We start from the raw sequence: 14203 nt of genomic DNA, 5'->3' as shown, positions 1-14203 counted from the left end.
ACTGCGCCACCAGGGAAGCCCTAGCTATCTATTTTACATTTGGTAGTGTATATATGTCCATTACACTCTTTCACTTTGTCCCAGTTTACCCTTCCCCCTCCCCGTTTCCTCAAGTCCATTCTCTAGTAGGTCTGTGTCTTTATTCCCGTCCTGCCCCTAGGTTCTTCATGACATTTTTTTTTTTTTTTAGATTCCATATATATGTGTTAGCATACGGTATTTGTTTTTCTCTTTCTGACTTACTTCACTCTGTATGACAGTCTCTAGGTCCATCCATCTCACTACAAATAACTCAATTTCGTTTCTTTTTATGGCTGAGTAATATTCCATTGTATAGATGTGCCACAACTTCTTTATCCATTCATCTGTCAGTGGACACTTAGGTTGTTTCCATGTCCTGGCTCCTGTAAGGAGAGCTGCAGTGAACATTGTGGTACATGACTCTTTTTGAATTATGGTTTTCTCAGGGTATATGCCCAGTAGTGGGATTGCTGGGTCATATGGTAGTTCTATTTGTAGTTTTTTAAGGAACCTCCATACTGTTCTCCATAGTGGCTGTATCAATTTACATTCCCACCAACAGTGCAAGAGGTTTCCCTTTTCTCCACACCCTCTCCAGCATTTATTGTTTGTAGACTTTAATGATGGTCATTCTGACTGATGTGAGCTGATACCTCATTGTACTTTTGATTTGCATTTCTCTAATGATTAGTGATGTTGAGCATTCTTTCATGTGTTTGTTGGCAATCTGTATGTCTTCTTTGGAGAAATGTCTATTTAGGTCTTCTGCCCATTTTTGGATTGGGTTGTTTGTTCTTTTGATATTGAGCTGCATGAGCTGCTTCTAAATTTTGGAGATTAATCCTTTGTCAGTTGCTTCGTTGGCAAATATTTTCTCCCATTCTGAGGATTGCCTTTTCGTCTTGCTTATGCTTCCCTTTGCTGTGCAAAAGCTTTTAAGTTTCATTAGGTCTCATTTGTTTATTTTTGTTTTTATTTCCATTTCTCTAGGAGGTGGGTCAGAAAGGATCTTCCTGTGATTTATGTCATAGAGTGTTCTGCCTATGTTTTCCTCTAAGAGTTTTATAGTGTCTGGCCTTACATTTAGGTCTTTAATCCACTTTGAATTTATTTTTGTGTATGGTGTTAGGGAGTGTTCTTTTATGTGTAGCTGTCCGGGTTTCCCAGCACCACTTATTGAAGGGGCTGTCTTTTCTCCATTGTGTATTCTTGACTTCTTTATCAAAAACAAGGTGACCATCTGTGTGTGGGTTTATCTCTGGGCTTTCTATCCTGTTCCAGTGATCTATATTTCTGTTTTTGTGCCAGTACCATACTGTCTTGATTACTGTAGCTTTTTAGTGTAGTCTGAAGGCTGGGAGCCTGATTCCTCCAGCTCTGTTTTTCTCTCTCAAGGTTGCTTTGGCTATTCGGGGTCTTTTGTGTTTCCATACAAATTGTGGAATTTTTTGTTCGAGTTCTGTGAAAAATGCCATTGGTAGTTTGATAGAGATTGCATTGAACTTGTAGATTGCTTTGGGTAGTAGAATCATTTTCACAATGTTGATTCTTCCAATCCAAGAACATGGTATATCTCTCCATCATTTGTACCGTCTTTAATTTCTTTCATCAGTGGCTTATAGTTTTCTGCATACAGGTCTTTTGTCTCCTTAGTTAGGCTTATTCCTAGGTATTTTATTCTTTTTATTGCAATGCTAAATGGGAGTGTTTCCTTAATTTCTCTTTCAGATTTTTCATCATTAGTGTATAGGAATGCAAGAGATTTCTGTACATTAATTTTGTATCCTGCTACTCTACCAAATTCATTGATTAGCTCTAGTAGTTTTCTGGTAGCATCTTTAGGATTCTCTATATTTAGTATCATGTCATCTGCAAACAGTGACCGCTATACTTCTTCTTTTCCGATTTGGATTTCTTTTATTTCTTTTTCATCTCTAATTGCTCTGGCTAAAAAATCCAAATCTATGTTGAATAATAGTGGTGAGAGTGGGAAACCTTGTCTTGTTCCTATCTTAGTGGAAATGGTTTCAGTTTTTCACCACTGAGAACAATGTTGGCTGTGGGTTTGTCATATATGGCCTTTATTATGTTGAGGTAGGTTCCCTCTATGCCTACTTTCTGGAGAGCTTGTATCATTAATGTGTGTTGAATTTTGTTGAAAGCTTTTTCTGCATCTGTTGAGATTATCATATGATTTTATCCTTCAATTTGTTAATATGGTGTATCACATTGATTGATTTGTGTATATTGAAGAATCCTTGCATTACTGGGATAAACCCCACTTGATCATGGTTGTATAATCCTTTTAATGTGCTGTTGGATTCTGTTTGCTAGTGTTTTGTTGAGGACTTTTGCATCTATCTTCATCAGTGATATTGGCCTGTAGTTTTCTTTCTTTGTGATATCTTTGTCTGGTTTTGGTATCAGGGTGATGGTGGTCTCGTAGAATGAGTTTGAGAGTCTTCCTCCCTCTGTTATATTTTGGAAGAGTATAAGAAGGATAGATGTTAGCTCTTCTCTAAATGTTTGATAGAATTTGCCTGGGAAGCCATCTGGTCCTGGGCTTTTGTTTGTTGGAAGATTTGTAATCACAGTCTCAACTTCAGTGCTTGTGATTGGTCTGTTTATATTTTCTATTTCTTCCTGGTTCAGTCTCAGAAGGTTGTGCTTTTCTAAGAATTTGTCCATTTCTTCCAGGTCGTCCATTTTTTGGGCATATAGTTGCTTTTAATAAGTTTATTTATTTTCATTTTGGATGATCTGTCCATTGGTGAAAGTGGGGTGTTAAAAAGTCCCCTACTCTGATTGTGTTACTGTCGATTTCCCCTTTTATGGCTGTTGGCATTTGCCTTATGTATGGAGGTGCTCCTATGTTGGGTGCATAAATGTTTAAAATTGTTATATCTTCTTCCTGGATTGATCCCTTGATCATTATGTAGTGTCCTTCTTTGTCTCTTGTAATAAACTTTATTTTAAAGTCTATTTTATCTGATAGGAGAATTGCTACTCCAGCTTTCTTTTGATTTCCATTTTCATGGAATATCTTTTTCCATCCCCTCACTTTCAGTCTGTATGTGTCCCTAGGTCGGAAGTGGGTCTCTTGTAGACAGCATATATATGGGTCTTGTTTTTGTATCCATTCAGCCAGTCTATGTCTTTTGGTTGGAGCATTTAATCCATATACATTTAAGGTAATTATCGATATGTAAGTTCCTATTACCATTTCCTTAGTTGTTTTGTGTTCGTTTTTGTAGATCTTTTCCTTCTCATGTGTTTCCTGCCTAGAGAAGTTCCTTTAGCATTTGTTGTAAAGCTGGTTTGGTGGTGCTGAATTCTCTTAGCTTTTGCTTGTCTGTAAAGGTTTTAAGTTCTCCGTCGAATCTGAATGAGATCCTTGCTGGGTAGAGTAATCTTGGTTGTAAATTTTTCCTTTTCATCACTTTACATATGTCTGCCAGTCCCTTCTGGCTCGCAGAGTTTCTGTTGAAAGATCAGCTGTTAACCTTATGGGGATTCCCTTGTATGTTATTTGTTGCTTTTCCCTTGCTGCTTTTAATATTTTTTCTTTGTATTTAATTTTTGATAGTTTGATTAATATGTGTCTTGGCATTTCTCCTTGGATTTATCCTGTATGGGACTCTCTGCACTTCCTGGATTTGGTTGACTATTTCCTTTCCCATATTAGGGAAGTTTTCAAGTATAATCTCTTCAAATATTTTCTCAGTGCTTTTTTTTTTCTCTTCTTCTTCTGGGACCCCTATAATTCGAATGTTGCTGTGTTTAGTGTTGTCTCAGAGGTCTCTGAGACTGTCCTCAATTCTTTTCATTCTTTTTCTTTATTCTGCTCTGCAGTAGTTATTTCCACTATTTTATCTTCCAGGTCACTTATCCGTTCTTCTGCCTCAGTTTTTCTGCTATTGATTCCTTCTAGAGAATTTTTAATTTCATTTATTGTGTTGCTCATCATTGTTTGTTTTCTCTTTCATTTTTCTAGGTCCTTGTTAAACATTTCTTGTATTTTCTCCATTCTGTTTCCAAGATTTTGGATCATCTTTACAATCATTACTCTGAATTCTTTTTCAGGTAGACTGCCTATTTCCTCTTCATTTGTTTGGTCTGCTGGGTTTTTGCCTTGCTCCTTCATCTGCTGTGTGTTTCTCTGTCTTCTCATTTTGCTTAACTTACTGTGTTTGGGGTCTCCTTTTCTCAGACTGCAGGTTCGTAGTTCCCATTGTTTTTGGTGTCCGCCCCCAGTGGGTAAGGTTGGTTCAGTGTGTTGTGTAGGCTTCCTGGTAGAGAGGACTGGTGCCTGTGTTCTGGTGGATGAGGCTGGATCTTGTCTTTCTGGTGGACAGGACTGCATCCAGTGGTGTGTTTTGGGGTGTGTGTGAACTTATGATTTCAGGCAGCCTCTCTGCTAATGGGTGGGGTTGTGTTCCTGTCTTGCTAGTTGTTTGGCATAGGGTGTCCAGCACTGTAGCTTGCTGGTTGTCAGGTGAAGCTGGATCTTAGCATTGAGATGGAGATCTCTGGTAGAGCTTTCACCATTTGATATTACATGGGGCTGGGAGGTCTCTGGTGGACCAATGTCCTGGACTTGGCTCTCCCGCCTCAGAGGCTCAGGCCTGACACCTGCCAGAGCACCAAGACCCTGTCAGCCATGCGGCCCAGAAGAAAAAGGAGGGGAAAAAAATAAAGAAAAATAATAATTAAAATAAAATAAGTTATTAAAATTTAAAAAATTAAAATATTATTAAAAATTTTTTAAGTAATTTAAAAATAAGGAAGATAGAAAAGAGCAACCAAAGCAAAAAACATATCTACCAATGATAACAAGTGCTAAAAACTATAAAAAAAAAAAAAAGAAGGACAGACAGAATCCTAGGACAAATGGTAAAAGCAAAGCTATACAGACAAAATCACACAAAGAAGCGTACACATACACACTCAGAAAAAGAGAAAAAGGAAAAAATATGTATATATATTTTTTAAAAAGGCAGAGAGCAACCAAATCAATAAACGAATCTACCAGTGATAATAAGCTCTAAATACTAAACTAAGATAAACATAAAACTAGAAACAAATCAGATGCAGAAAGCAAACTCCAAGTCTACAGCTGCTCCCAAAGTCCACTGCCTCAATTTTGGGCGTTTATTCATTGTCTCTTCAGGTATTCCACAGCTGCAGGGTACATCAAGTTGATTGTGGAGATTTAATCCGCTGCTCCTGAGGCTGCTGGGAGAGATTTCCCTTTCTCTTCTTTGTTCGCACGGCTCCTGGGGTTCAGCTTTGGATTTGGCCCCGCCTCTGCATGTAGGTCACCTGAGGGCCTCTGTTCCCTGCCCAGACAGGACGGAGTTAAAGGAGCAGCTGATTCGGGGCCTCTGGCTCACTCAGGCCAGGGGGGAGGGAGGGCTACGGATGCAGGGCGAGCCTTTGGTGGCAGAGTCCTGCATGACGTTGCACCAGCCTGAGGCATGACGTGTGTTCTCCTGGGGAAGTTGTCCCTGGATCACAGGACCCTGGCCATGACAGGCTGCACAGGTTCCCAGGAGGGGAGGTGTGGATAGTGACCTGTGCTCGCACACAGGCTTCTTGGTGGCAGCAGCAGCAGCCTTAGCGTCTCATGCCCGTCTCTGGGGTTCGTGCTGATAGCCACAGCTGGCGCCTCTCTGTGGCGCTCGTTTAGGTGGTGCTCTGAATCCCCTCTCCTCACGCACCCCGAAACAATGGTCTCTTGCCTCTTAGGCAGTTCCAGACTTTTTCCCAGACTCCCTCCCGGCTAGCTGTGGCACACTAGCCCCCTTCAGGCTGTGTTCATGCTGCCAACCCCAGTCCTCTCCCTGGACTCCGACCTCCGAAGCCCGAGCCTCAGCTCCCAGCCCCCACCCGCCCTGGCAGATGATCTTGCTTATTCTTGAACTGTAAACACATGGGATCATAAGGTGTGCTCTCATTGGCTTCTTTCCCTTGACATTGTATGTGTGGGATCCATCCATGTTGTAGCTGTAGCTGTAGGTCATTCATTCTCATGGCTGTTTATCTACTATGCTGGTGATAGGCATTTGGATACTTTCCACTCTGGGGCTATTACAGAAAAAAGTACTGTTGACACTCCTACTTGTCATTCAGTGACCACAGCTCCCATTTCTATGGGAGGTATTCCTGGGTGGAATTTCTGGGTCATGGGGTGGAATCTGTTTACCTTTGGCAGAAACTGCCTAACAATTTTCCCAAGTGGTGGAACCAATTGCAATGCCCACCAGCTGCGGACGAGAGTTTAGCTTTTGTTTTTATTTTGCTCCACAAGTGCCTCTCCTGTAGGAGGTGCCCACTAAATGTCTGGGAATTAAATTGAAAACGTAGTTATCCATTTCCTTGAGAACTTTACTCCATCAGATATCTCGTTTGGATCTTCAGGCTCTCCTTCTCCGGGGACACAATGCTCTTTGCTTGCAAACTTGGACAGATCTCCTCTATTTGGAAGACACTCTGCCCCCACCTCCCTCAAGTTGCCACATTCTCTTCCCCCCTCTTCTCATCTCAGTCTCTCAAGGAGAGGTTCCTCTTCCCCCGCCTCCTTCAGCCTTGCAATCAGCAATGCAATGCGATAAGGCCCTTCAGGAGGCCCACCACGACCTGCTCATCTCCAAATCCACAGACCTTCACTCAACATCTATCCCCTTTTTGTCCCCAGCAAACCCACCCCTCTGTGGCCCTCGTCTTTTCTAGAATCACTTACCTTGCACCTTCTGGGACTTTTGCATCTGCTTCTGCTCCTTTTTATTTAAGAAAACACTGCACTTTAACACAGCTTCAGGAATCACCCAAAATAGAAACGTGCCCTTTTGTGCCATCCTCTACTTCAAATAAAGACAAATAAGAGGAAGAACTGTTCCATGCAAATGTTAAGGCACTTGAGAGGACATTGTGTGAGTGGTAAGAACTTCACATTAAGGGAGAAAAGGCAGGAGAATATCTGTGCCACCCAGGGAGGGGGAAGGACTTCTCAAATTTAAAAGCACAAACTCTAAAGCAAAACAAACAAACAAAAAACTTGATTATATGAAAACTAAGATGTTCTGTTCAAATAAGGACATAATGGGGACACTTTGGTTCCCACATCCAGATCCTAGCTGTACAATGTCCTACAAATCCTTGAGCAAGTTACTCCACCTCTCTGTGCCTCAGTTTTCTCATCGATAAAATGGAGAGAATAGCATCTACCTATGGGCTGTTAGGAGTTTGAAATGAGTTAATATTTATAATCATTTAAAATAACACCTGACTTGTGGTAAGAACTAAAGTAGTGTTCGTAAATAGTGCATAGGATGGATGGTAGAAAAAAAGTGACCAGGGATAAATAGCTCACAGCCGTTCATTATGGGACCCCTAGGCACATGTGACTATTTTTTTCTTTTCCATTATGGTTTATTAGAGGATCTTGAATACAGTTCCCTGTGCTATACAGTAGTACCTTGTTGTTTATCCATTCTATATATAATAGTTTGCACCTGCTAATCCCAAACTCCTAATCCATCCCTCTGCTACCCCCTCTCTCCTTTGGCAGCCACAAACGTGTTCTCTATGACGTGTGACTACTTTTAATGGAAATGAATTAAAAGTAAATACAATTTAAAACTCAGCTTCTCACTCACACTGGCCATGTTTCGGGAGCTCAGTATCCACATGCAGCCGATGGCTACCATATTGGGCAGCACTGATCAAGATTATAGGGGGGAATAGTCAACAACAATAACACAGCAACTCCTGCCAAGTGGGGGGATCGGGGGGGGGTTGCACTGGGAGTTTGGGACTAGAAGATGCAAACTATTATACGTAGACTGAGTAAACAACAAGGTACTACTGTATAGCACAGGGAACTATATTCAATATCCTTTAATAAACCATAATGGAAAAAAATATGAAAAAGAATATATATATATACTGAATCACTTTGCTGTACAGCAGAAATTAACACAACATTGTAAATCGACTATACTTCAATAAAACTAATAATAATAACCAAAACCAAAAATAACACAGCAACCCCAAGAGGAAAGCAGGCAAAAACTGGGATCAGACAGGTTAGGGAAGAGAAGTCTGAAAAGCTAATCAGTAGGTGACATGGTACTCAAAATCACTTGTAATCAGAAAGATGAAAATGAGAACAGTGAGTATCTCTGCATGCCTCTTAGAGTGGAAAAAATTAGAAAGGTGGTTAAGTCAAGGGTTAGTGGGATTTGGGGACAGAGGAAGATCCTCCCCACTCCTGGGGGCGTGGCCACTCTGGAGGGTCATCGGCAGTGCCTAGTCCAGTTAAGTCCAGACCCACCAACAGTTATGCTCCCAGCCACCCATCTCACGGAGACTTTCACCGGGTCTGTAAGGATTGAGTATGGGCATATTCACTCCATCGCCATCTGTGGAAGAGGATCTGGAGGCCGCCTGGTGTCTGTCCCTGGGGGATGGGGAGGTGGGATGTGGCGGCTGCACCTAGGGAGCCTGGGGACCAGTGAGAGCCCCAGAATGCACGTCTGCTGTTCTGTTTTCATTGGCTGAAAACAGAGAACAACAGAATATTCCTAACTTCATGCCATTCGTGTAAATTTAAAATATATGCACTCAAAATAAAACACGTTTTACAAGAATGCACTCCAATAAGACAAAATTAGACATATCAGTCTCAGGGAAAAAGAATGAAAGTAGAATATGGAGATAAAAAGGAATGAATGATGAATGAACGAACGAACAAACAAGAGAGGGGTATTGCACAGACCAAAGGCGAAGCTCTGCCATGAACTGAAAAAGTGATTATCTCAACTCTCTGCAATTCAGGGTTTAAAAAAGGAATTTTAGAAATAGTTTTCCCAAGAGAAGCTAAAATCTAGGTGATACAGGAATGAACTTGAAGAAGATTTGAAAAATCTATGAATGGCAAGAATATAGACTGTACGGGCAGTAGTTATGCTCCTAAATACTCATCTCAGGAAGATTGGACCCAGATCTATGAGGGCAGGTGCTTCTTTTTTTAATTAAAAAAAATTTTTTTATAGAAGTATAGTTGATTTACAGTGTTGTGTTAGTTTCAGGGGTACAGTAAAGTGAATCAGTTATACACATATATGTATGTATATGCATTCTTACATATATATATATATATATATACACACACACACACACATATATGGATTCTTTTTCAGATTCTTTTCCCTTATAGGTTATTACAAAACACTGAGTATAGTTCCCTGTGCTATACTGTAGGTCCTTGTTGTTTATCTATTTTATATATATAGTGTGTATATGTTAATCCCAAACTCCTAATATATCCTTCTCCTTCCTTTCCTCTTTGGTAACCGTAAGTTTGTTTTCTGTGTCTGTGGATCTATTTATGATTTGTAAATAAGTTTATTTGTATCATTTTTTAGATTCCACATATAAGTGATATCATATTGTCATATGATATTTGTCTTTCTCTGTCTGGCTTACTTCAGTTAGTGTGATAATCTCTGGGTCCATCCATGTTGCTGCAAATGGCATTATTTCATTCTTTTTTTATGGCTGAGTAATATTCCATTGTGTATATATTCCACATCTTCTTAATCCATGCATCTGTCGATGGACATTTAGGTTGCTTCCATGTCTTGGCTATTGTAAATAGTGTGGGCAGGTGCTTCTTCTAACCAGAGGTCAGGGGTTTGACGACATCCCCCCTCCTCTCCCCTGCTTTCCAACCACGCTAACATCTCCTTCTCATTCTCCTGTCCCCTGCCCCTCCCTCTCATCTGGTAACTTCACTCTTCACCATAAGGTCTCTCCAGCCCCAGGGCCTTTGCACATGTTCCCCTCCTCAGCCACCTGGCACATAGTAGTTGCTCCTCTGCAAATATTTATTGACATTCTGATTTCCAGCCAGCTAGAGAAAAATCTAGCTCCTTCTTACACTTAAGTTAGTGGAGGTATAAAATTGGCTGAGGTCCCAGGAGAGGGTAAGTGGGTGTGGTGGAGTTAACCAGGGGCAGCAGTCTGGGGCTCTCGCTGGGCCCTAGGCTCCCTAGGTGTAGCAAAGCCAGACTCAGGACACAGGCACCACATGTTAGCTGTGTGACTGTAGGCAAGTAGTTAACCTCTCAGTGTCTCGGTTCCCCTGTCAATGAACTGAGTGTAGAGCATTCACCTGGTAAAGATGCTGAGGCATAAAATGGGACCTCAGTATGTAAGGCCATTAGCATATACCCGGCAAAGAGAATAAACTCAATGAATGTTGGTTCCTTGATCAGTCAGTTCTGGTATAACTTAGGGGCAAGTAACAAAATAAAAATTTAAATGATGATGATGATGATGATAGCAAACATGTATATAGAACTGACTGAATTCCAAGCACAGTGCTAAGCATATCACCTAAATTCCCACACCTATAAAGGGAAGAACTATGATCATCCCCATTCTACAGCTCAGGAAACTGAGGCACAGAGAAGTTGAGTATCTTTCCCAAGGCCACACAGCTAGTGATTGGCAGAACTGGGATTTGAACCAGGGCTCTCTGGCTCTTAACTGCTAGGAAGAGTGTTTGTTATCCACATTACAAGAAGTCTGCAGGCTGGGAGCTTGGTTGCAGTGTTGGTTCTGCAGCTCAGCAGTGTCTCCAAGGAATCCTTTCCATCTTTCCACTCTGCCATCTTCAGTGTAAGGACTTTTCTTGGTAACCTTTACTACTCACAGTTCCAAGATGTCTACCCAGCCATCTTGTGTAGGCACAAAAGCATCTGGCCAAAGAAGAGGAAGGGCTGTCTCCTGCCCTGTGACTCTTCTCAAAGAAGGGAAACTCTTTCCCAGAAGCACCCAGCAGACTTTCACTCAGATCCTGTTAAGCACAAGACTGGGTCATGTGACCCATGCTCCCATTGCAAGGAATCCTGGGAGAGACTATTGGGTATTTTCTGCCTCTTTGATGGAAGGTGGGCTCCATTAGCAAGGGAGGGGGTGGGATTGTCTATCGAGTAGACAACCATCTGTGTCTTCCCTGATTTTTTCCTAGTTTAAGACAAGTCCTGTCATCTACACAGCCTTCCATCTCTTCTGGAATATAGTCTATTAGTTATCACTATGCTTTCCTACATTTCACTTCATTATTTATTCATTCATTCATTCAACAAACATTTATTGAGCACCTACTCTATGCCAGGCACAGTTTTAGGTCCTGGGGATACAGCTGTGAGCAAAACAGATGAAAATTCCTGCCCTAGTGGGGATACATGCTAGAACAACACCATCCAATGGAACTTTCTACAATGATGGAAATGTTCTCTGTATGCGACTGTCCACATGTGGCTGTGAAGCGCTTAAAAGTCGACTGAGGAACTGAAGTTCTCATTTAATTTAAATTAAATTAATAATATATTTAAATAGTTATGTGTAAGTGTGACTAATTTAAATAGTTATGTGTAAGTGTGACTAGTGTGACTGAGGAACTGAATGTCTAATTTAGTTATAAATGTATATTTAAATAACTATATGTAGCTAATGGTTACTGTATCAGGCAGCATGGCTCTAAAGGCCAAGGGATACATTATCGACTTTTCTCTCTTGACACATAAACATACTCAGTTCTCTTCCACCCTAAAAAGACTCTCTTCTCATACCCAGGCTCTTGTTTCCAGTTCCTCTCCTCTTGTTCTCTCCAGCCATCAACCATGGCGAGACTCCCCAGTGTGTAACGGATGCTTTTCATCCCTTGCATCTCATTCATTTCTGTGCTGCCCTGGAGACCAATGACCTCTCCTTTCTTGAAACGCTTTTGAACTTGACCCTCAGAGATGACACTCTTCTGCCAGGTCTCCTCCTGCCTCTGTGACTTCTCCCTCTTTTTCACCAATATCTTTCCTCTACTTGTCTCTTTTTTTTTTTTTTTTGCCCCTCCCCAACATTCCATTGGGGATTCTTGGCTTTTTTCATTTTATCTATCTACCCTGGGATATCTGGTCTACCAGATATCACATTCTTACTTGACCCTCGACCACTCCTGACACATTCACCAAACATGCATTGAGTACCTGCTGCGTCATGAAAGGTGCTGCAGGTACTACCAAAAAAAAGTCTCTGCACAGTCGTAGAGAACAAATATATGGACACCAAGGGAGTGGGATGAATTGGGAGATTGGGATTGACATATATACACTAATATGTATAAAATAGATAAGTAATGAGAACCTGCTGTATAGCACAGGGAACTCCACTTTGCTCTACAGTAGAAACTAACACAACATTGTAAAACAACTATACCCCAATAAAAAAATGTCTCTGACCTCCTGGAGCTGATATTCTAGAAGAGGAGGTGAATAATATATACAACTTAATAAACAATATAATTCCAGAGAGTGAAGGTTCTCTTTATCTGGAGGGGACATGGAAATCCTCTCTGAGAAGAAAAATTTGAGCTGCAATCTGAAGGATTTGAAGAGGGCCAGCTAAGAAAAGAGGGAGAGAGTTGACGGGATGGAGCAAGTGTTTGAAGTAGAAGAGATGGCCAACATATCATTTCCATGGTGGAAAAGAGGTTTTCCCATTGGAAGAACAGAAAGCCAAAGTGCTTGGAGTATAGCACAGAGCATTCAGTGGGAGTAAAGTCACACAAGGTCTTATGGTCATGCTACAGTTTGGATTTTATTCTAAGCCTGATAGAAGCCACTGGAAGGTTTTAATGAGGGAATTACAGAAAACTGGCTTCCCAAACTTAACGTGTCCACCATCCAGCTCTTGACCTTCCTCCAAACCACCCCCTTCCTCCATCATCCCCATCTCAGTTGACAACTCCATCCTTCAGGTAGCCCAGTCTTAATCCCTCTCTCCCACCACATGCTCCATCCTTCCATTGGAAGCCCTGGTAGCTGCCGTATTGTTCTCCATAGTGCTTCACACTATCTGACATACCGTATATTTTCCCATTGTCACTTTTTTTTTTAATTTTAATTTTTATTTTTTTTACATCTTTATTGGAGTATAATTGCTTTACAATGGTGTGTTAGTTTCTGCTTTATAACAAAGTGAATCAGTTATACATATACATATGTTCCCAGGATAGAAAGCCCAGAGATAAACCCACGCACATACGGTCACTTTATCTTTGATAAAGGAAGCAGGAATGTACAGTGGAGAAAGGACAGCCTCTTCAATAAGTGGTGCTGGGAAAACTAGACAGGTACATGTAAAGGTATGAGATTAGATCACTCCCTAACACCATACACAAAAATAAGCTCAAAATGGATTAAAGACCTAAATGTAAGGCCAGAAAGTATCAAACTCTTAGGGGAAAACATAGGCAGAACACTCTATGACATAAATCACAGCAGGATCCTTTTTGACCCATTGTCACTTTGTTCATGGTGGCATCCTCAGGTCCTACCTGAGTGGCTGGTGCATAGCAGGTACTCAATAAACCCTGGTTGTATAAATGGACCACTTGGTGTTCCAGTCATAATCAGAAAGCCATTCTTCCCTTCCCTTTCTTTCCCACCATTGCCCCCACCCCATCCCACAAGCCATGTGAGGTAGAAAACTGGGGTTCAGGAGTCCTGGGGTCCTGGGTTCACATTCTTACTTGGTGGTGTGGACCTCCATGCATTAGTAACTTATCTGGGCTTCAGTTTCCTCCTCTGTAAAATGGGACTCATCCTGCTGGGATGCAGGGAGGACTTGATGAGCCCAGGCATGTTTCCTGGTGCACAGCAGTCAATGGCAGCTATATATAAATCGGGGCCTCCTTTGTACTCCCACTGCCTTTGTCCTAGTTCTAGCCCTCATTACGCTGGTCGACTCTTGTGGCTGCCTCCTAATTCCTCCCTCCATCACCACCAATCTGTCCTTTCAGCTGTCAGGCTTGTCTTCCTCACGCTAACCCTAATCACATCCCTCCCCTGCTCTAAAACCTTACATGACCCTACTGTCCACACGACAAGACCCACCTTCTCTGCCTCCGGTTTCCCCCCACCACGTATCCTGAGGGAAGCCTTCTGCCTCTGTAGGACATTCTCGGCCTGAGAAGCCTTCCCCCTCCTCCTGTTCTCCTCCTAAATCCTTGTCATCCATCCAGGGAGGGGGTCGGGAGATAGTACACTTTGGGTGCCAGCTAAGATTGCACTGGGCAGGCGGGAGGTTGGATTGTCTGCATTTCAGAGGCTCAGAG

Source organism: Aethalodelphis obliquidens, unplaced genomic scaffold (assembly GCF_003676395.1).
Source record: "Aethalodelphis obliquidens isolate GAN/ISIS:26980383/991018 unplaced genomic scaffold, ASM367639v1 scaffold53, whole genome shotgun sequence".
NCBI classification, from domain to species: domain Eukaryota; kingdom Metazoa; phylum Chordata; class Mammalia; order Artiodactyla; family Delphinidae; genus Aethalodelphis; species Aethalodelphis obliquidens.
The sequence above is the reverse complement of the archived record's forward strand: the minus strand, read 5'-3'. Positions refer to the sequence as shown.